Consider the following 22489-nt stretch of genomic DNA (forward strand, 5'->3'; position numbering starts at 1 on the left):
CCATCGAGAGGGCCCGAACCTGGGTAAAAACATCATGTCCCTTGTCTCCTGTTACCATCCGCCTAGACGCACAGTTCGGGACCCCCTACCCGAGATCTGCCGGTTTTGACACCGACAATGTTTCTCCCCCTCTACCTTCTTGTAATGGATTGAGTTTTCCCCTTGAAGTTCTCTTATTAGATTGACTCTTTAAGGATTTGGGGACACTTGATGTATGTCTTGCATGTGCTTATCTGTGCTGACAATGGGATATTCACGTGATCTACTTGATGTATGTTTTGGTGATCAACTTTCGGCTTCTGTGACCTTGTGAACTTATGCATAGGGGTTGGTGTTGGTGTCAAAACTGGCGGATCTCGGGTAGGGGGTCCTTATCTGTGCGTCTAAGGCTAATGGTAACAGGAGGCAAGGGACACGATGTTTTACCCAGGTTCGGGCCCTCTCGATGGAGGTAAAACCCTACTTCCTGCTTGATTGATATTGATGATATGGGTGTTACAAGAGTTGATCTACCACGAGATCATAGAGGCTAAACCCTAGAAGCTAGCCTATGATGATTATGATTCTGTCCCTAAGGACTAAACCCTCCGGTTTATATAGACATCGGAGAGGGCTAGGGTTTACATGGAGTCGGTTACAAAGAAGGAAATATAATATCCTGATCGCCAAGCTTGTCTTCCACGCAAAGGAGAGTCCCATCCAGACACGGGACGAAGTCTTGAGTCTTGTATCTTCATGGTCCAACAGTCTGGCCAAAGTATATAGTTCGGCTGTCCGGATACCCCCTAATCCAGGACTCCCACAGTAGCCCCTGAACCAGGCTTCAATGACAATGAGTCCGGCACACAGTTTTGTCTTCGGCATAGCAAGGCGGGTTCCATCTCCGAATACTCCAAAGTAGATCGATGATTGTGTCTGGCTTTGCGAGATAATTTCCGCACACCTTTGTAGAGAGCATAGCACTTCATAAATCTGATCTGCTGGCAATTTTTGTACGGTGTGCTCTTACGTCGTGCTCTGGTCCAACACGAACCAGTTTTTCTTGGCCTGCCTCGATATGCATTGCGAGGCGGCTTTATTGGCACATCCTGCCAAAGCAGAGATCGTGCTTCCCCTTATCACGGGATTTTCAATCAATACGGGAGCATGCAACCCCATGACAGTTGTTGGTATGACTCCGTGTTTTTAGGCAAGTCCCGATTGGTTACGCTGAGGACGCTTGATATTCACCCCCTTTAGAAAGGGGTTGAGGCCTAACCCTCTTTTCCACCACCCTTGCGCCTTTTCGTATCTCGAGTTCTAACACCGAAAACCCAAGTTCAAGCACCCCGGATCCTCCACTATGTCCGAATCCAACCTTCAAGGCCGGTGGGTGGCCTCCTCGGTCACAGAGGAGGACATTGTGAAGCTTAGGGAGGTCAGATATCTGACCGCTGACATCAAGCACATGCTTCCTACTCCAGGGCAGGTCATCCCTACACCCGAGCCCAACGAGAGCGTCGTATTTGTTTCTCACTTCCTCCGCGGCTTGGGCTTTACCCTCGATCCATTTGTGAGAGGGCTCATGTTCTATTACGGGTTAGATTTTCACGATCTAGCTCCAGAGGCTATCCTCCATATCTCGTCATTCATCATTGTGTGCGAAGCTTTTCTCCATGTCACTCCACACTTCAGCTTATGGCTCAAGACCTTCAATGTGAAGCCGAAGATGACCGAGGGGCAACACGCAGAGTGTGGAGGTGCTGCGATAGGCAAGAATGCCAGCGCCCCATGGCCAGAGGGCTCCTTCCCAGAGGTGTCCGATCTATGGCAGCGGAATTGGTTTTACATCACGGCTCCCAGAGGCACATAGTGGGTGGCTGCCCCCGACTTCCGTTCGGGCCCTCCTTCTCAACTGGCGTCATGGACCAATATAGGACGGGATTGGGGACCTGCTAGTGATGTACCAACATTGCAGAGCCGTATCCGGGAGCTTCTTGAGAGGGACATTAGCCTTGTCAGCATAATTCAGGTAATGCTAATCCGACGGATGTTGCCATCCAAACGCCGACCTCTCCGGATGTGGGAGTTCAATCCGGAGGGTCCACGGACTATTCTGCACTTCTTCAGCCTGGCGTTCGAAGGGATGTGTAAATTATTCTTCGGACCACAAATAAAGTGTCCGGATACCATCGAGGATGCGGGCCTGAGCTGCAATCACCCAGATGCCCAAGTAAGTAGCCCAGAAACCGAACACTTCGTCTATTTTTGTCATAGTCATTATTCTGAAAATCCTCCATGGCCAGGAATGGCTCAGCAAGGCGGAGAGAATCAGGTGTCCGACGCCACTTCCCGAGGGCTCTCCAAGTCCTGCCATAGCCAAGATGCTTGGTCATGTGCTAAGTAAAGTGCCCTCAGGGAAAGACGAAGGGAAGAACAGAGAAGCAGAACTTCACACATTGCGCATCCAAACCGAGGGAATTGCTACCTCCCCAAAGGAGGATAGCTGGGGAGGGGACTCTAAGGCCTCCTCCCCTCATGGGAAGAAGAGGGCTGCCTCCGAAGACTTGGAGACGGAGGTGCCCAGACAAGGGAAGAAAGCTTCACTAGGGGGCCCTGCCCCGAAGGGCATCCTCACCGCGCTATGCCCACCAACGGGCCAGCCCTCAGCCGAGCTCTAAGTTGATCGTAAATACGAAGGTACTACTTCCTTCTCCGAGAACAATAACCAGGATCCATTCTTTGCAGTCCGGCTAGCAGCTCTTCTCGACAGAGTTCGTCTTCGGGGGATCTCCTTCCGGAGATGATGGAGAGTGAGACCCCACCAACCTCTCCGCCTATGAGGCGGGCGACCCCGAGGTGTCATCATGGAGGAGTCCAGACCTGCCGAAGCCAGAAGCTAATACTTCGGCCGCCCTGAGCTCGGAGCGTTCAGCTCCCATGAGGGGCGATAAAAAGGGTCCGGCATAATTTGGCGTCTGACCGGACACACTGACGGGCCTTCTGGAGCGAGCTGATCTCTCGGAGGAGCACCGTTCATTAATGAGCACGGTGCTCCAGAAGATTTCATTCGCCACAAGCGGGTTGAATGAAGCCTTTACGAGCTTGCTCAGAGGCTTCGAGGTATGTAATGAAAAATGCATAATTTTTGGCTGTGACGCACACGCTAGGTGTGCTCCATATGGATAGTAGCCCCTGAGACTCTGGTTGTCCGCCCTAGGCGGCAAACGGAGGATCATATTGTGTAAGTAATGATCGCCCTGTATTTATGCACATGTGTCTAAGGATCCGGTAGCCGACCGGTCCATTGAAGTTGCCAAACTAAGGAGGCAGATTGGAGCTATTTATGCCGATATCACACTGATGAACGAGTGGCTTAACGAGTCACAAGGTATGTGCTTTGCTTTCCTTATTATTTTTTGTAGGAAAAACTGAGAGGAGCGTAATGCTAATGTTATATGTTTGGACTGCAGACGGTGCTGCTGTCGTGGAAGCCCTGAGGGCGGAACCTGCCCTGGCCAAAGAACAAGTCCGTGCTAGGAATGCGGCTGCCCTGAAGGCGGCCGAAGAGTTGAGAGCCGAACAGGCTGCTCATCGCCGGAGCGAAGAAAAGATAGCCGAGATGGTTGTGGAGCTGAAAAATGCCGCCGACCGGTTTGAGCTCCTTGAAAAAGATAATAAGGCTAATGCGGCTGACCTAAAAAAGGCTCTTGATGCGGCCAAGGAGACGCGTTCCGAGATTAGGGATGCGCCGGAGGAGCTTCGACAGGCCAAGGAAATCGCGGCTAGAAACCCTTATTTGTTGCAGATGAAGTTTTTAGATCCAAAGTATGCTCCTCTTGATCGAACTGGAGTCGTACAGACGCCTATGCGGATTTGGCGAAGAGTACGACTGATGCAGCCAAGTTTTTCAAGGATCAAAAAGATGATGAAGTGGAAAAGTTGTTCTGGTCGCAGTTCAATGCTCCAATGCGCACATTGCCTTTGAGTGAGAGGATGGCTGCTCTAGCCGAGCTCCACGGGTTGTCCGGTCTTACAATGCGGTCTGTAATAGACCATCTATGGCCGAAGGGGCCTAAGCTGGACAGTTATTTTGGTTTAGTGCAACAATTCCTTGGTGCTGTACCGCGGGTCGATGCCATGAAGAGGTCAGCGTGCATAGAGGGTGCACGAATGGTTCTTGCCCGTGTTAAAGCATATTGGACAGATATGGAGGCCACCATCGTTGCGGCCTAGAATCCGGCGGGGGGCTAGGATCCGGCCGAGCACATCTTGGAGCAGGTAGCAGAAGGTGCTCGCTTAATAGAGGCTCAGTGCTCGAAAAATGTCATATTCGAGTGACAAATCGTGTCATTGTAAAGACAATGTTATTTTAATTATGGAGGCTATATTTATACTTTTCGCCTGAAAGTGTTGTTGTGCCTCCTGTGCGGTCGTTGTTGCCTTCGGAGTTGACTGGGGTGTCGATCTTTCTAGCGCTGTTATCGCTATTTTTACTGTTGCTGGACTTGGAGCAGCGTCTGCACCGTCGTTTTGGCTTTTGTCCGGGGGTTTTATCCTCCGGTTTGTCGCTGTCGTCCTCCTTAGGCGTATCCACCATGTATATATCGTATGACGAGGTGGCAGTCCAGCGCCCCATTGGTTCTGAATCGTCTCCTGCGCCGACGTCCATACCGTCGGTACCATCGGAGTCGATGTTAAGCATTTCTGATACATCATCGACAGTGGCTACGAAGTGGGTGGTGGGTGGGCAACGAATTTCTTCGTCACCTTCCTCCCCCTTGAGCCGGACATAGTTCGGCCAAGAGTCTCCTGACAAAGAGAGAGACTTTAATGAGTTCAGCATGTCGCCAAAGGGTGAGTACTGGAAGATATCCGCGGCGGTGAACTCCATTACCAGAGCCCAACCAGGTTCGGCGGGCTCGGGAGTGCGCGGACTGGAACCTACAGCTGGATACGAGTCTGGGGGTCCGGTGTCACAGGCTTCCTTGGGGGTGAAGTCTGTGTTCGGCTCCATCGCCGATGGGTGTGCGGCCTCCGGGGCGGGGTCCATCCACCCGTCCTCGGGCGACGCAATCTGCCCCGGATTTTGGTCCGGGGCTCCTGCAAGGGCGATATCTCGAGCATTGTCCGACAACAGGTCTAAGCCGTGCTCATCGTCACTGTCCGGCGCTACTGGCATAGGCCCGAATCCGTTAAAGATCAAGTCTCCGCGGACATCGGCCGTGTAGTTTAGGTTTCCGAACCTGACCTGATGGCCAGGGGCGTAGCTGTCGATCTGCTCCAGATGACCAAGCGAATTGGCCCGCAGTGCGAAGCCACCGATCACGAAGATCTGTCCGGGGAGAAAAGTCTCACCCTGGACCATGTTGTTGTTGACGATTGAAGGAGCCATCAGGCCTTGCAGCGACGACACAGAGGAACTCTCAATGAAAGCACCAATGTCGGTGTGAAAACCGGCGGATCTCGGGTAGGGGGTCCCGATCTGTGCGTCTAAGGCTAATGGTAACAGGAGGCAAGGGACACGATGTTTTACCCAGGTTTGGGCCCTCTCGATGGAGGTAAAACCCTACTTCCTGCTTGATTGATATTGATGATATGGGTGTTACAAGAGTTGATCTACCACAAGATCGTAGAGGCTAAACCCTAGAATCTAGCCTATGATGATTATGATTCTGTCCCTAAGGACTAAACCCTCCAGTTTATATAGACACCGGAGAGGGCTAGGGTTTACATGGAGTCGGTTACAAAGAAGGAAATATAATATCCTGATCGCCAAGCTTGTCTTCCACGCAAAGGAGAGTCCCATCCGGACACGGGACGAAGTCTTGAGTCTTGTATCTTCACGGTCCAACAGTCCGGCCAAAGTATATAGTCCGACTGTTCGGATACCCCCTAATCCATGACTCCCTCAATTTGCACATGTTTTCGTCTTGACTCTCTGGTAGAAAATTTGGGGCACTCTTTGAAGTTCTTTGTGTTGGTTTGAATAGATGAATCTGAGATTGTGTGATGCATATCATATAATCAAACCCACGGATACTTGTGGTGACATTGGAGTATCTAGGTGACATTAGGGTTTTGGTTGATGTGTATCTTAACGTGTTATTTTAGTACGAACTCTAGGGTTGTTTGTGACACTTACAGGAATAGCCCAATAGATCGATTAGAAAGAATAAGTTTGAGGTGGTTTCGTACCCTACAACAATCTCTTCATTTACTCTCCACTACTAGTGACTTTGGAGTGACTCTTTGTTGCATGTTGAGGGATTGTCATATGATCTAATTATGTTATCATTGTTGAGAGAACTTGCACTAGTGAAAGTATGAACCCTAGGCCTTGTTTCTAAGCATTGCAATACCGTTTTTGCTCACTTTGTTACTAGTTACCTTGCTGTTTTTATTTTTTCATATTACAAAAACCTATGTCTACCATCCATATTACACTTGTATCACCATCTCTTCGCCGAACTAGTGCACCTATACAATTTACCATTGTATTGGGTGTGTTGGGGACAGAAGAGACTCTTTGTTATTTGGTTGCAGGGTTGTTTGAGAGAGACTATCTTCATCCTACGCCTCCCACATATTGATAAACCTTAGGTCATCCACTTCAGGGAAAATTGCTACTGTCCTACAAAACTCTGCACTTGGAGGCCCAACAACGTCTACAAAAAGAAGGTTGCGTAGTAGACATCACGACCCACCAGGTCCACTCCCGAACACAAGCAAGCGCATCTTTACTACTCAGATGCACCCCTCGATTTTTTACTCTAATTCACCCTGCTGATATCTGGGACCCACATCGTTGTTAACATATAGTCAATTAACGACAGAATTGCACAACGTTTTTTTAGGATTTGTTCAGAGGAGCAGGCTATAAACTGGGTTGTGCGATCTCTGTGGCCCGTCTAACAACATGAATAGCCCAACAACTTTTCTTTGGAAAAATAGGTAGCCCATTATTTCTTTTTGAAGAATACCCAAGCTAGGCATATTTGTTTTATCCGACTTACTGGGCTGGAAATATTTTAAGACGAGGAGGGATGCATTCCGGCCTGGCCAGAGAGTATGGGCAGTAATGTTAAAAGCAATATGAAAGGGGTTGCAAATTCCAAAAAATATGTAGCAAATGGGCAATTAATTTTGTTTTTTGTTTTTATTCTTCACTAATATTTTATAATTCATTGGATTTTAACATAATATAGTATTACTTTATTTCAAATTTGTTTTAGTATTTCTACTAATTTTTGGATTAAAAATATTTTGTTCCCTAGCAAAAATTAGCGAATTTTTAAAATGTTGCATATTTTTAGTTCAAATTTTTAACCTTGGTACTGACCAAAAAATGGGCAGCAATTCTAAAAATGGAAAATCGACTGCAATAAATTCCATATGAATTAGCAAATGGGCTCTAAATTATAAAAAATAATAGCAAATGGGCTGTACACGCCACAAATTTCGAGGCTGGCTTGTTTACGCAAGGCTTTGTCAACTTATAGTCAACAAATGATTCTAGCAGCAGTGACTATTGGATGTCCATCCAACGGCCGACGTGCTTCTTCAATCTCTGATCTTCCTGCTCCAACCGCCTAAACCAGCATCGGCGGGACTGCGTGGTCCCTCCTCTTGTGGCCGGTTGTGATGTCGCACAGGCTTCACCGGCCCACCCTACTCCTTCCGCTGGCCTGGCCATCCCTCTACCCACCTGTGATACGTCTCCAACGTATCTACTTTTCCTAATGCTTTTCCTCTTGTTTTGGACTCTAATTTGCACAATTTGAATGAAACTAACCCCGGACTGACGTTGTTTTCAGCAGAACTACCATGGTGTTGTCTTTGTGCAGAAATAAAAGTTCTCGGAATGGAACGAAACGTTGCAAGGACTTTTTATACAATAAAACAGAATTTCTGGAGCCAAGAGCCACCTGAGGGGGGCACCTGGGTGGGCACAACCCACTAGAGTGCGCCTGCCCCCCAGGCGCGCCCGCATGGGTTGTCCCCACCTGGTGGCCCCGCAGACCCTGAAACTGACGCTATAAAATCACATATTTCCAGAAAAAGCAGAGGGAAAAAATTATCATGTTCCACGATACGGAGCCTCCCTCACCTCCTGTTCTTCATCGGGAGGCCAGATCTGGAGTCCGTTTGGGGCTCCGGAGAGGGGGATCTTCATCCTTTGTCATCACCAACCCTTCTACATCGCCAATTCCATGATGCTCCCCACTGAAAGTGAGTAATTCCTTTGTTGGCTCGCTGATCGGTGAGGAGTTGGATGATATTCATCATGTAATCTAGTTAGTTTTGTTAGGGCTTGATCCCTAGTATCCACTATTTTCTGAGATTGATGTTGCTATGACTTCGCCATGCTTAGTGCTTGTCACTTTGGGCCCGGGTGCCCTGATTTCAGATCTGAACCGTTTATGTTATCACCATTATATCCATGTTCTAGATCCGATCTTGCAAGTTATAGTCACCTACTACGTGTTATGATCCGGCAAGCCCGGAGTGACAATAATCGCGACCACTCCCGGTGATGACCGTGAGGAGTTCATGTATTCATCGTGGGTTAATGCTTTGTTCCGGTTCTCTATTAAAATGTCACATCCCTAGTTCTGGTCTGTGTAGTGCTAGCATCTGATGTTGCATCATGTTTAAATCTCCCAGAAAGTTGAAATGGGGATGACAGAACCCCCAACACCCCCCTTAAACCAACTAGGGTTTACTAAAATCTTTCTCAATGAACCTGAAATGCCCTTCTAAAATGTTCATCATCTTTGCCTTGGTCTAGAACCTCTGACAAAAATGGTGCATACTTTTCTAGGACAACAGAGGGTCGCTGAATTAAATCATAGAGTATTTGCATTTGGGAATTTAAATGCTATAAAATATTTTAAATGCTCAAATAATCACAAACTGAAATGTTTGTTGTTGGAAATATTCCAAACAGTGGCATTGAACAGTTTCATGATTTTTGAAAATGCCCTGGCATTTTTAATAAAGCCAAAACAATTACAGAAAATAGAAAATAGAAAGAATTAGGGAAACATAAAAAGGAAAAAGACCTACCTGGGCCGTCTTACCTGTTGCCGGCCCACCCTAGCAGCAGCCCAGCCCACCAGAGCCTCCAAGTTGTCTTCAACCTCAGGCAGCTGCGTAGCAACAGCGCATCGACCGCCCACGTCTCCTTGCCACCTACTGCTTCTCCCTCGCGCCTGGAGATGCCCAGAGACCCCCCTGACCTCTCTCTCTCCCAGTACCTCTCCCCCTCCTCTGGCTCTCTCCCTCGCACCACCCGAGCACCACCGTCACTGGCGCTCGCCGTTGCCACGATCACAGCCACTGCCTCACCTCCCCAAGCTGTCCACAAGCTCCGCCTCAACTCCTCTCCCTCCTCGACAAGCCAGGTGATGCCAGAAGCCCCGTAGTGCCGTCCTCGACATCATCTTCAACCTCAGGAGCCACTGATCACCCTCGCTGATTCATCATCCTCAACACGCCCCTGGCTACCCTGAGCATCGCTTCGTGATCTACATGAGCCCTGCCATCTTTCCCCTCTCTTCTCGCTGCCGAACGCGTCCCCTAGCTGTGTTTTCCCACGGAGCTGAAAGCTTCTGCCTGCCGGCCATGCCACGGTCATCGCCGCAGCCGCTCAGGTTCGAAGACGAGCGCGTTTCCGTGCTCAGTAAAGCTCCAGGAGCACGTAGAGGCCACTTGTTGCTCCTGCCGTGCACCATAGCGATGTTTGCATCATCGCCCGAACTTCGGCCGCCGTCATGAGCCTGATTCCGGCGAGCTCGGCTGACCTCAGCCCCTCCTGTTTGCGTAGATGGATGCGGCCAAGCACCCGCAACGTGTACATGCCCTCCGCCATGCGAATGGTCGCCGGAATAGAAACTCCGATGAGCCACCGTCGTCCTGTAAGGTCGTCGATGACTTTATCCGGCGACGCCGACGTGGCGTGATTAGATTAGGTCTAATCCACCCACTAATTACCACCACAGTCATTGACAGTGGACCCCACCACGTTAATTAACCATGGGGTAAACCCCTGTTTAGCTTTAACCTAACCATAGTGGCCCCACGCGTCAGCTTTGACCAAGCTGACATGGCCGTTGACTGGGCCCACACGTCACCGACTCTAGCCAGCACCGTGACACTGACCAGTGGGACCCACTGGTCATGTTTGACCCAGGGCAACCCTGTTGACCCTGCTAATGTCACTGATAACCCACAAGTATAGGGGATCGTAACAGCTTTCGAGGGCGAAGTACAACCCAAATTTATTGATTCGACACAAGGGGAGCCAAAGAATATTCTTGAGTATTAGCAGTTGAGTTGTGAATTCAACCACACCTGGATAACTTAGTATCTGCAGCAAAGTGTTTAGTAGCAAAAGTGGTATGATAGTAATGGTAACAGTAGCAACATAAGAGGTAAATGTTTTTGGGTTATTTGTAGTAGTTGTAACAGTAGCAACGGAAAAGTAAATAAGCGAAGAACAATATGTGAAAAGCTCGTAGGCAATGGATAATTATGCCGGATGCGATTCCTCATGCAAAAGTTATAACATAGCGTGATATAGAACTAGCTCCAATTCATCAATGTAATGTAGGCATGTATTCCATAAATAGTCACACGTGCTTATAGAAAAGAACTTGCATGACATCTTTTGTCCTACCCTCCTGTGGCAGCGGGGTCCTAATGGAAACTAAGGGATATTAAGGCCTCCTTTTAATAGAGAACCAGACCAAAGCATTAACACATAGTGAATACATGAACTCCTCAAACTACGGTCATCACCGAGAAGTATCCCGATTATTGTCACTTCGGGGTTGTCGAATCATAACACATAATAGGTGACTATAGACTTGCAAGATAGGATCAAGAACACACATATATTCATGAAAACATAATAGGTTCAGATCTGAAATCATGGCACTCGGGCCCTAGTGACAAGCATTAAGCATAGCAAAGTCATAGCAACATAAATCTCAGAACATAGTGGATACTAGGGATCAAACCCTAACAAAACTAACTTGATTACATGGTAAATCTCATCCAACCCATCACCGTCCAGCAAGCCTACGACGGAATTACTCACGCACGGCAGTGAGCATCATGAAATTGGTGATGGAGGATGGTTGATGATGACGACGGCGATGAATCCCCCTCTCCGGAGCCCCGGACGGACTCCAGATCAGCCCTCCCGAGAGAGATTAGGGCTTGGCGGCGGCTCCGTGTTGTGAAACGCGATGAAACTTTCTCCTTAATTTTTTCCCCCGAGACGGTAAATATGGAGTTGGAGTTGAGGTCGGAGGAGGTCCGGGAGGCTCACGAGATAGGAGGGCGCTTCCTAGGGGGGGCGCCCCCTGTCTCGTGGATAACCCGTGGGCCCCCTAACCTTGATTCTTTCACCAAAAATTCTTATTAATTCCGAAAAGTGCCTCCATGGATTTCCAGGACATTCCGAGAACTTTTCTTTTCTACACATAAAACAACATCATAGTAGTGTTGCTGAAAACATCGTCAGTCCGGGTTAGTTTCATTCAAATCATGCAAGTTAGAGTCCAAAACAAGGGCAAAAGTGTTTGGAAAAGTAGATACGTTAGAGACGTATCAACTCCCCCAAGCTTAATCCTTTGCTTGTCCTCAAGCAATTCAGTTGATAAACTGAAAGTGATAAAGAAAAAACTTTTACAAACTCTGTTTTCTCTTGTTGTTGTAAACATGAAAAGCCAGCATTCAAGTTTCAGCAAATATTATGAACTAACCATACTCACAATAACACATAGGTCTCACAATTACTCATATCAATAGCATAATCAGCTAGCGAGTCATAATAATAAAACTCGGATGACAACACTTTCTCAAAATAATCATAACATGATATAACAAAATGGTATCTCGTTAGCCCTTTTTGAGACCGCAAAACATAAATGCAGAGCACCTTTAAAGATCAAGGACTAACTAAACATTGTAATTCATGGTAAAAGAGATCCAGTCAAGTCATACCCAATATAAACCAATAATAATGAATGCAAATGACAGTGTGCTCTCTAGAGGGTGCTTTTAATAAGAAGGGTGACGACTCAACATAAAAAGTAAATAGATAGGCCCTTTGTAGAGGGAGGCACGGATTTGTAGAGGTGCTAGAGCTCGATTTTAAAATAGAGATTGAATAACATTTTGAGCGGCATACTTTCACTCTCAACGCAACAACTATGAGATGGCTGTATCTTCCATACTACATGCATTATAGGCAGTTCCCAAACAGAATGGTAAAGGTTTATACTCCCCCAACCACCAACAAGCATCAATCCATGGCTTGCTCGAAACAACGAGTGCCTCCAACATACGACAGCCCTGGGGGAGTTTTGTTTAATTATTTTGATTTGCTTTGATCTTTTTGGATCATGGGACTGGGCATCCCGGTTACCGGCCCTTTCTCGTGAATGAGGAGCGGAGTCCACTCCTCTTGAGAATAACCCACCTAGCATGGAAGATATATGCAGCCCTAGTTGTAACATGAGCTGCTCAAGCATACAAAACAGAATTTCATTTGAAGGTTTGGAGTTTGGCACATACAAATTTACTTGGAACAGGAGGTAGATACCGCATATAGGAAGGTATAGTGGACTCATATGGAAAAACTTTGGGGTTTAAGGAGTTTGGATGCACAAGAAGTATTCCCGCTTAGTACAGGTGAAGGCTAGCAAAAGACTGGGAAGCGGCCAACTGAGAGAGCGACAACAGTCGTAAGCATGCATTAAAATTAATTCACACCGGATACAAGCATGAGTAGGATATAATCCACCATGAACAAAAATATCGTGAAGGCTATGTTGATTTTATTCAACTACATGCGTGAACATGTTCCAAGTCGAGTCACTCAATTCATTTAAAGGAGGATACCATCCCATCATACCACATAATAATCATTATAATAGCATGTTGGCACGCAAGGTAAACCATTATAACTCATAGCTAATCAAGCATGGCACAAGCAACTATAATCTCTAAATGTCATTGCAAATATGTTTACTTCATAATAGCTGACTCAGGAATGATGAATCATCATATTTACAAAAACAAGAGAGGTCGAGTTCATACCAGCTTTTCTCATCCCAATAAGTCCATCATATATCATCATTATTTCCTTTCATTCGCATGACCGAACGATGTGTATAATAATAAGAGTGCACGTAAATTGGACTAAGCTGGAATCTGCAAGCATTCAACTCAAGAGAGAAGACAAGTAATATGGGCTCTAAATATAAATAATCAATCATGCATATGAGAGCCACTAAGCATTTTCAATATGGTCTTCTCGACCCCCAAAAGAAAGAAAAGAAAATAAAACTATTTACACGGGAAAGCTCCCAACAAGTAAAATAAGAACGATAAATCTTTTTGGGTTTTCATTTTAATTCCTACTACAAGCAAGGAAATTAAACTAACTAATTTTTTTGGTTTTTCTTAAGGTTTAACAAACACATCAAAAGAAAACTAGAAAAAGAAATTTAAACTAACATGGATAATACAATGAAGGAGTATGAGCACCGATGACTAGTGTGTGAACGTGAATGTAAAGTCAGTGAGAAATACGTACTCCCCCAAGCTTAGGATTTTGGCCTAAGTTGGTCAAATACCAAGGACCGCCTGGCTGATATCCATAAGTGAAACTGGGGTAGTACTGAGATGCAGAAGCGACCGCCTCCTGAGCAGCAGCGTGTTGGCGAGCTGCCTCCATTCCCCTCTCATATTCAGTGGCTTCTTCCCTGGTGACAACATATCTTCCTTTTGCCTGATAATCAAAAAGGTAGGGAGCAGGAAGAGTAACAGGGACGACATTGCGTCTGTCATAGATTAGTCGATAATGGAGGAATTGTTCATTCCTCTCAAGAAATTGATGATCAAACATAGCTTCTTTATCTAAATGAACAGGAGGTACAATCATACCCCCCTCTCGTGGAGCTATATTAAGAAAATTTGCCACATGGGTTGCATAAATTCCTCCGAAGAAATTTCCCCTTTTACTATTATTATGCAACCTACGTGCAACTACTGCCCCCAAGTTATAACCTCTATAACCTGACACAGCACTCTTGAGGACACAAAGATCAGGGGCACACATGTGACATACTTCGTCCTTAGCGTTAATGCATTTATCAATAAAGAGAGCAATGTAATGTATAGCAGGAAAATGAATGCTCCCTATGGTAGCTTGTGTTATGTCCCTAGATTCTCCCACAGTAATACTAGCAAGAAAATTTCTAACTTAAGATTTGGGAGGATCATTAATATTACCCCACTGCGGGAGTTTGCAAGCAGTTGTAAAATCCTCTAAATCCATGGTATAAGATGTATCATTAATATCAAACATAACACTAGGAGAATTACGCGAAGAAATATATTCGAACCTCCGCACAAAGGAATCAGTCAATTGGTAATATTGAGGACACTTATCTTGTAAGAAGTCCTCCAGCTCGGCATTACGCACATAAGCGTCAAATTCCTCCTTGAAGCCTGCTTCGACCATAAAATCATCGGATGGCCACTCGCAAGCCCATACATTTGCGTCCCTTGGCAAATTAATATCTTGTTCACGTATAGCAACCCTGGGCCCTTTCTTTGCCGAGGAACCACCTTGGTACATTCTTCTAAGGATATTTCTTTTTCTGAAAATTTCTGAAATTTTGGTAACTTCAAAATAAAAGTGGATAAAACTAAACAAGTATGACAGCAACTACTCCTACAAGTGCCTAGAACCTATATCATGCATCGGAATTGCTTGGGACCTCAAAATTTTAACATGCAAGCTCAAGAACATGGTCACCTATGCAGCAAAATTTGCAATGAATAAAGCACTAGAACAAAAACTAATTGGACCAACGGAGGAGTCACATATCAAGCAACAATCTCCCAAAGCAGTTTTGCAAATGGAGCTTTGAGCTAAGAGATCGAAAATCGCAGCAAAACGAGCTAGAACTCGGGCTTGAGCTGGATGGGGATTTTTTTGGGTAGAAGATGAAGTGTGTGGGTGCTGGCATAAGTGGAGGGGAGTCACCAGGGGCCCATGAGACAGGGGGGCGCGCCCTACAGGGGGGCGCGCCCTCCTCTCTCGTGGCCTGGTGCTTGGCCCTCCTGCAGTGTTTTTAGTGCCTAAAATCCTCAAATATTCCAGAAAAAATCATACTAAATTTGCAGGGCATTTGGAGCACTTTTATTTTCGGACTATTTTTCAATGCATGGATAAATCAGAAAACAGACAGATAATACTATTTTTGCTTTATTTATTCTAAATAACAGAAAGTAAAAAGAGGGTATAGAAGGTTGTGCCTTCTAGTTTCATCCATCTCGTGATCATCAAAATGAATCCACTAACAAGGTTGATCAAGTCTTGTTAACAAACTCATCCCGAATAACACGTGTCGGTGTCAAAACCAGCGGATCTCGGGCAGGGGGTCCCGAACTGTGCGTCTAGGCGGATGGTAACAGGAGATAAGGGACATGATGTTTTACCCAGGTTTGGGCCCTCTTGATGGAGGTAAAACCCTACGTCTTGCTTGATTAATATTGATGATGTGTGTTACAAGAGTAGATCTACCACGAGATCAAGGAGGCTAAACCCTAGAAGCTAGCCTATGGTATGATTGTTGTTCGTCCTACGGACTAAAGCCATCCGGTTTATATAGACACCGGAGAGGGCTAGGGTTACACAGAGTCAGTTACAATGGTAGGAGATCTACATATCCGTATCGCCAAGCTTGCCTTCCACGCCAAGGAAAGTCCCATCCGGACACGGGACGAAGTCTTCAATCTTGTAACTTCATAGTCTTGGAGTCTGGCCAATGATGATAGTTCGGCTATCCGGACACCCCCTAGTCCAGGACTCCCTCAGTAGCCCCCGAACCAGGCTTCAATGACGACGAGTCCGTTGCGTATGTTGTCTTTGGCGTTTGCAAGGCGGGTTCTCCTTCGTGCTCCATGTGTTTTCCGGATAGTGTCCGGTTGCTTCATAAATGCTGCGCTCCTTGGCTTCTACGTTCAATAATGGCCTTCTTCCATGTGTCGTACGAATGCGAAAAGCCAGGGTATTCTTACGTTTTGCCCCCCTGGCTGTGCGGATAAGCTGCCTATAAGAGAGGCGAGGATCCAGATCCAAATCACACCACCCTCCTTCCGCAAGTACTCATCGAGGCACATCTGACAAAAAATCCATTCCAACATGGACAGTTGACGCGGCTCCTCTTCTCGCGCTCCCAGTCCTAAGCCAGGAGATTAGAGGAGATGCTCAGTCCCGCATAGCGAGTTAGTGGCGCTCCAAACAGAGGGATACCTTCCCCCGGCCTTTATGGTTCCGGTTCGAGCCGGACTGGCCACCTACAAGGGCGGGAAGCAGGCGGAGAACGTCCCCAATCCCTCCAAAGTCGAGCGAGTATGCTTCGTCTCATACTTGATAAGGGGACTCGGATTTCCTATACATCCATTTCTCCGGGGGCTCCTGGAGTTCTATGGACTCCAACTTCACCACCTCACGCCTGCCTCTATTTTGCACATCGCGGGCTTTGTAGATCTTTGCAAGCTGTTCTTGGGCATCGAGCCCCATTTTGCACTGTCGAAGAGGCTGTTTTGCCTCGTACCCCGTTCTCACAAGGGGTCGATATATCAAGTGAGCGGAGCCGAAATATGGTGCATCGCCGGGACCGGATATCTATCCGAAACTCCAAAGAAGGCGTCCGAAGACTGGCCTTCGGAGTGGTCCTATATGGAAGACGCCCCGCTGCCGGATCCAGTTCGGATCGGCCTCCCAGAGTTTAGCAACGCTCCTCTGAAGAAACGCCTGAGTTGGCGCCCGCGGAGCCCTCAACGGGAAGAGGATAGGAGCGTCCACTATCTGATGGGTTGGGTACGGCTACTAGCCCATTCCGGACTAACCATGATTGGAGTCATGGCCACATGCATTATGCGAGGGGTGCAGCCGCTCCAATATAGGGGCCACCCCATGTGGGATTTTAACGGGGAGAATGACGCCACCCGTCTTGGCCGCACGGGACCGGGATCAGCCGCCGATCTGGCGAAGATCCTGTCCGGCTTGTACAAGGGGGAGGAGGAGGACTTCCTCCGCACGAGTTCATTGAATGGATTCTCCATGAATAACCCTCGAAGCTGGGTAAGCGGACGCTTAAATATCTGATCCGCGTTTTCAAAGATAAGTGTTTTACCTTATGGTTTCGACGCATGAACTGCGCTAGGATGTGGAGGGCATAAAAGCCCGACTCCACAACCCGAGGATCCGGGAAGATCCCTTGACCCGGCCTCCGAAGAGGATCCGGACATTAAGGTGGATTTGATTGACGGGGTGTTCCACCAGCTCAGCATAGATAATGCTTTAGTCGCCATTACGGCTGACTACCCCGGTTTGTGTCCGGCTTCCCAGGTGAGTACGACCGAAGTCCTGACACCGTTACTTTTTTAATGCTTATTTCTGACCACCGTGCATCAATGGTGCTTGACGGGAGGTGCCTTTACGGCAGGAAGTCGAGCCCGCGGCGACTGACCAAACGAGGTCAGTGCGGCCTAGCAGGCGGAAGAGGAGTGCGGCGCGAATCGAAACATCACCGCAAAGGTATGGTGCACCATTGTCCTTTAAGGGAAAGACTCCTGGGAGGCATATTAATGCTCATGATTCTTCCAGGAGAAAAAGCGCTCACCGAACTGAGTCCGGAGAGGGTGCCCATCAAGCCTCCGCCAGCCAGGCTCCAACGCCTGGTCCGGAGGGGGAGGCGAGTGCAAGGCGCGAGCTGGATGCTCCTCCAACGGAGGATGCCGACAGGTTGTCCGCCACCAGGTCTGAGGTGGAGAGGGCCATGAATCACAGGCACCGTCGGACAGTTCTTCGTGATGCGTGTTTCTCCCCTGAGGCGTTAAATGCCTTTAATGCGGGAGACGCGCACCTCCGTGCTGCTCAAGATGGTTTAACCAGAGCCACGGAGCAGTATGTAAAGGACATACGGGTAAGGAATTTTAATGGCTATATATGCCAGTAGCGCTCGAGACTTAAAATAGTTAAACTAACTGATTTAAGGATCATTTGTTATGCAGGATCTTACTGAGAAGAATACCCACCTGTCCCAGGAGCTTAAAGAGTGCAAGGCCCAACTTGAGGCCGCACTAGGCGCTGCCGTGGGAGCCACGGAGACCCCCGCTGGTAATTCATATTTTGAAAAGAGTAGTAGTTTATGAAGTGCGGCGTGTGTGTATAGTCTGACAATAGTATTGCAGAGGGTGTCGGACTAGATCCGAACAAGCAACAGCTACTGCGCCAGTTGAAGGCCGGCGAGAGGGTGCTTATGAAGGTGCAGCAGGAGAGGAACAAGCTCCAAGATGCCCACACCCAGCTTGGAGAAGAGCTAAAAGGTGTTCGGGCCCAGCTGTCTAGCTCCTTGAAGGAGAATCAGCGGCTTCGTCGCGGCATCTATAGTAAGTGCTTGAGCAAACTCTTTTGAAAATAAGAGTTCGGCGAGGAGGTCGGTTGGCAGAAATATGTCTGTAGGTGTGCTCGCAGGTCGCCCTATGGAGGAAATGCCCGGTTCAACGGGTGACCAACTTCCCGAGCTGGTGCAACTGCTTGAACGTGTTCGGCAGGCGATGAGTGGCATCGTTCAGGCCTTATGGCCTTCCGTCTCCCTACCTAAGGGCCTTGGAGGGCTTGCTGAGAAGCTTCAGGGAGTACGGTGACGTCTCCATTTGTGGAAGATATCGGCCTGCCGTCAAGGCGCCAGGAAGGCCTAGGCCATGCTGAAGACGCGGTACCCGAAGGCTGACCCAAACTGCATGGCCGAGGTCGGACCTGTGGGGCCTGATGGGAAGGAGATCCCTGTGAGCTTGATGTACGGCCAAGTAGAGCTGGCCGTGAAATATTCCCAACAGGACTCTAAATTAGACAGCTTGTTAGATGGGATTGAAGAGGAGTACAATCAGTCAGTTTGACGATGTAATTTTAAAATGACATGTAAAATGCCTTCTAGCCGGATTGTAGATCGTTTGCCTTTGCGGACCTTTTCGCTTCAACCTCGGGATCCAACAGTCCGGAGTGTGTCCGGATACCCTGACGGTTATAAAAGAACCGGGGCATGCATGGAGACAAGGCGTAGGGGTCATAATTGCTTTATCAGACAAGTGCCCAACTAGCTATGTTATATTACATGGTTAGTAAGAAACATCTTCCAGGGAAAATAGTTCCGTTAAGGGTTCCTTTCCCTGGGAGGCATGCCCTAAAGTGCATGTCCGGACTGCGAAAAAAGCAGAAAAAGCATCTGGGGGCAGATAAATAAGTAAGTAATAGATCATCTTTCAGGTCACCGACCGAATATTCCCTTAAGAACGCTAGCCTTCGGCTTCACCCAGTCTGAGGTACACATCCGGCTGACCCGGCAGTAACAATCGCAGAGGTGCTCCCTTTACCTCCTAGCCGAACAATCGGGAACGTAGGGGTAAGCACAGGAGCCAGGCAACCCGGCTTGGCCAAAACTTAAGTCATATCGATGCATATAATGGTGATCAAAAGGTACATGCGGAAGTGTGACACATGTGGTGGGCATGAAGCCCATATAAATAAGCTTCTGTTAAAGAAGCCCCCAGGTATAACGAGTGCGAGTAGCACATCGAGTGAGTGCAAACAGAGTGCAGATCAGCCCTAAGAGGTTTGTGCTGAAGAAAGGGGAGGAGAAAGGAGGGAAAACAAAGACAACGAAAAAATATGAAAGGTGGACGGGGGAAGGAGACGAACCCTGAGTCCGGCGCTAGGCGTAAAATCTTCGGAGACGGGCTGCGTTCCATGGGTTTGGCTCGAGTCGGTTGTCAGATGCGTTGCATAGACGGTATGCACTGCCGGTAAGGACTTGGTCAATTATGAAGGGACCTTCCCATTTGGGCTTAAGTTTGTCCTTTTTCTTGTCCGGTAGGTGTAGAACTAGCTCGCCAACATTGTAAGTTTTGGCCCGTACTTCTCTGCTTTGATATCTTCGAGCCTGCTGTTGATAGAATGCGGAACGGGATTTTGCCACGTCGCGCTCCTCCTCTAAATCGTCCAAACTGTCCTGCCGATCTAACTCGGCTTCTCTTTCCTCGTACATGCGCACGCGAGGTGAGTCATGAATTATGTCGCAGGGCAAAACTGCCTCAGCGCCGTATACCATAAAAAATGGTGTGAATCCGGTTGTGCAGTTCGGCGTGGTCCGTAGCCCCCAGAGTACGGAGTCGAGCTCCTCTACCCAGTGCGTGTTAGATTCCGTGAGGGACCGCACTAATCTGGGTTTGATGCCGCTCATGATTAGACCATTTGCTCGTTCCACTTGACCGTTAGTTTGAGGGTGGTAGACCGAAGCGTAGTCGAGCTTGATGCCCATGTTTTTGCGCCAAAGTTTAACCTCGTCGGCCGTGAAATTCATGCCGTTATCAGTGATGATGCTATGGGGGACGCCAAAACGGTGTACTACCCCGGATATGAAGTCTATCACAGGTCCGGATTCTGCCGTTTTAACCGGCTTGGCCTCTATCCATTTGGTGAATTTGTACACCATGACCAATAAGTATTTGTGCTTGTGGGTTCCCCCTTTAAGGGGTCCAACCATGTCAAGCCCCCATACCGCGAACGGCCAGGTGATGGGTATGGTTTTGAGGGCGATGGGTGGCATGTGGCTCTGATTAGCAAAGAGCTGGCAGCCAACGCATCATTGGACTAAGTCCTGAGTGTCTGCCCGGGCTGTCGGCCACTAAAATCCTGTACGGAAGGCCTTGCCTACAAGGGCCCGGGCTGCAGCGTGGTGCCCGCCGAGTCCGGTGTGAATTTCAGCCAGGAGATTTCGCCCTTCCTCTTCGGAGATACACCTTTGAAGGACTCCGGTTGTGCATTTCTTATAAAGTTCTCCCTCATGGACCTTGTAGGCTTTAGATCGCCGAACTATGCAGCGGGCCTCATTTTGGTCTTCGGGAAGTTCCTGCCTAATTAGCTAGGCTAGAAATGGTTCCACCCATGGGGCAATTACTGCCATTATTTCGTGGGCTGAAGGTGTTATATCATTGGCCGAGCCACCGATTGTGTCAGAATGTTCTGTGTCGGGTGGTGCAAAATGTTCCGGGTTGTTATTTCCGGACTCCCCTTCCCATAATAAGGATGGCTTAAAGAGCCGTTCCAGGAAGATGTTTGGAGGGACGACGTCGCGTTTTGCGCCAATACGTGCCAACACGTCTGCTGTCTGGTTATTATCCCGGGCTACGTGGTGGAATTCGAGTCCCTCGAACCGGGCTGACATTTTTAGCACAACGTTACGGTAGGCTGCCATTTTCGGATCCTTGGCGTCAAAGTCTCCATTTATTTGGGATATTGCGAGGTTTGAATCCCCACGCACCTCTAGGCGTTGAATACCCATGGAGATTGCCATCCGGAGGCCATGTAGAAGGGCCTCGTATTCGGCTGCATTGTTGGAGTCCATGTACATTATTTGAAGTACGTATTGGACTGTGTCTCCGGTTGGGGACGTCAGGACGACGCCAGCCCCCAAGCCCGCCAACATTTTGGAGCCGTCTAAATGCATGATCCAATTGGAGTATGCGTCGTACTCTTTAGGGAGTTCAGCTTCGGTCCATTCGGCGACGAAGTCAGCCAGGACTTGCGACTTTATAGCTCGCCGTGGTTTGTAGGTTATGTCAAATGGTAAGAGCTCGATGGCCCATTTTGCAATCCTGCCCATTGCGTCGCGATTGTTTATAATATCATTGAGAGGTACTTCGGAGGCCACTGTTGTGGAACACTCTTGAAAGTAGTGTCGCAGCTTCCGGGATGCCATGAACACCGCATACGCTATCTTTTGATAATGTGGGTACCAGGACTTGCATGGAGTCAAGACAGTGGATACGTAGTACACTGGTTTTTGAAGAGGGAATTTGTGCCCTTCTGTTTCTCGTTCGACGACGAGTACCGCGCTGACAACTTGATGTGTTGCTACGATATATAATAGCATTGGTTCGTCCAGGTTGGGCACGGCCAGGACCGGATTTGTTGCCAATACGGCTTTAATTTCTTCGAGTCCGGTCGTGGCAGCATCCGTCCATTCGAAATGTTTGGTGCGCCGGAGGAGGCGATAGAGGGGCAGTGCCTTTTCTCCCAAACGGCAGATGAAGCGGCTTAGAGCCGCCACGCATTCGGTTAGCTTTTGTATTTGCTTGAGGTCTTTTGGGATATCCAATTGTGACAGAGCTCGGATCTTGGCTGGGTTTGCTTCAATTCCTCTACCGGATACAATGAAGCCCAAGAGCTTTCCGGCTGGTACGCCGAAAACACATTTTTCCGGGTTGAGCTTAATGTCATATGCTCGGAGGTTGTCGAATGTCACCCTCAAGTCGTCTACTAGAGTTTCGACGTGTTTGGTCTTGACGACCACATCGTCTACGTATGCCTCGACTGTTTTGCCTATCTAGGTGGCCAGACATGTCTGAATCATGC

This window comes from Triticum dicoccoides, chromosome 6B (assembly GCF_002162155.2).
Source record: "Triticum dicoccoides isolate Atlit2015 ecotype Zavitan chromosome 6B, WEW_v2.0, whole genome shotgun sequence".
In the NCBI taxonomy this organism is placed as follows: Eukaryota; Viridiplantae; Streptophyta; class Magnoliopsida; order Poales; family Poaceae; genus Triticum; species Triticum dicoccoides.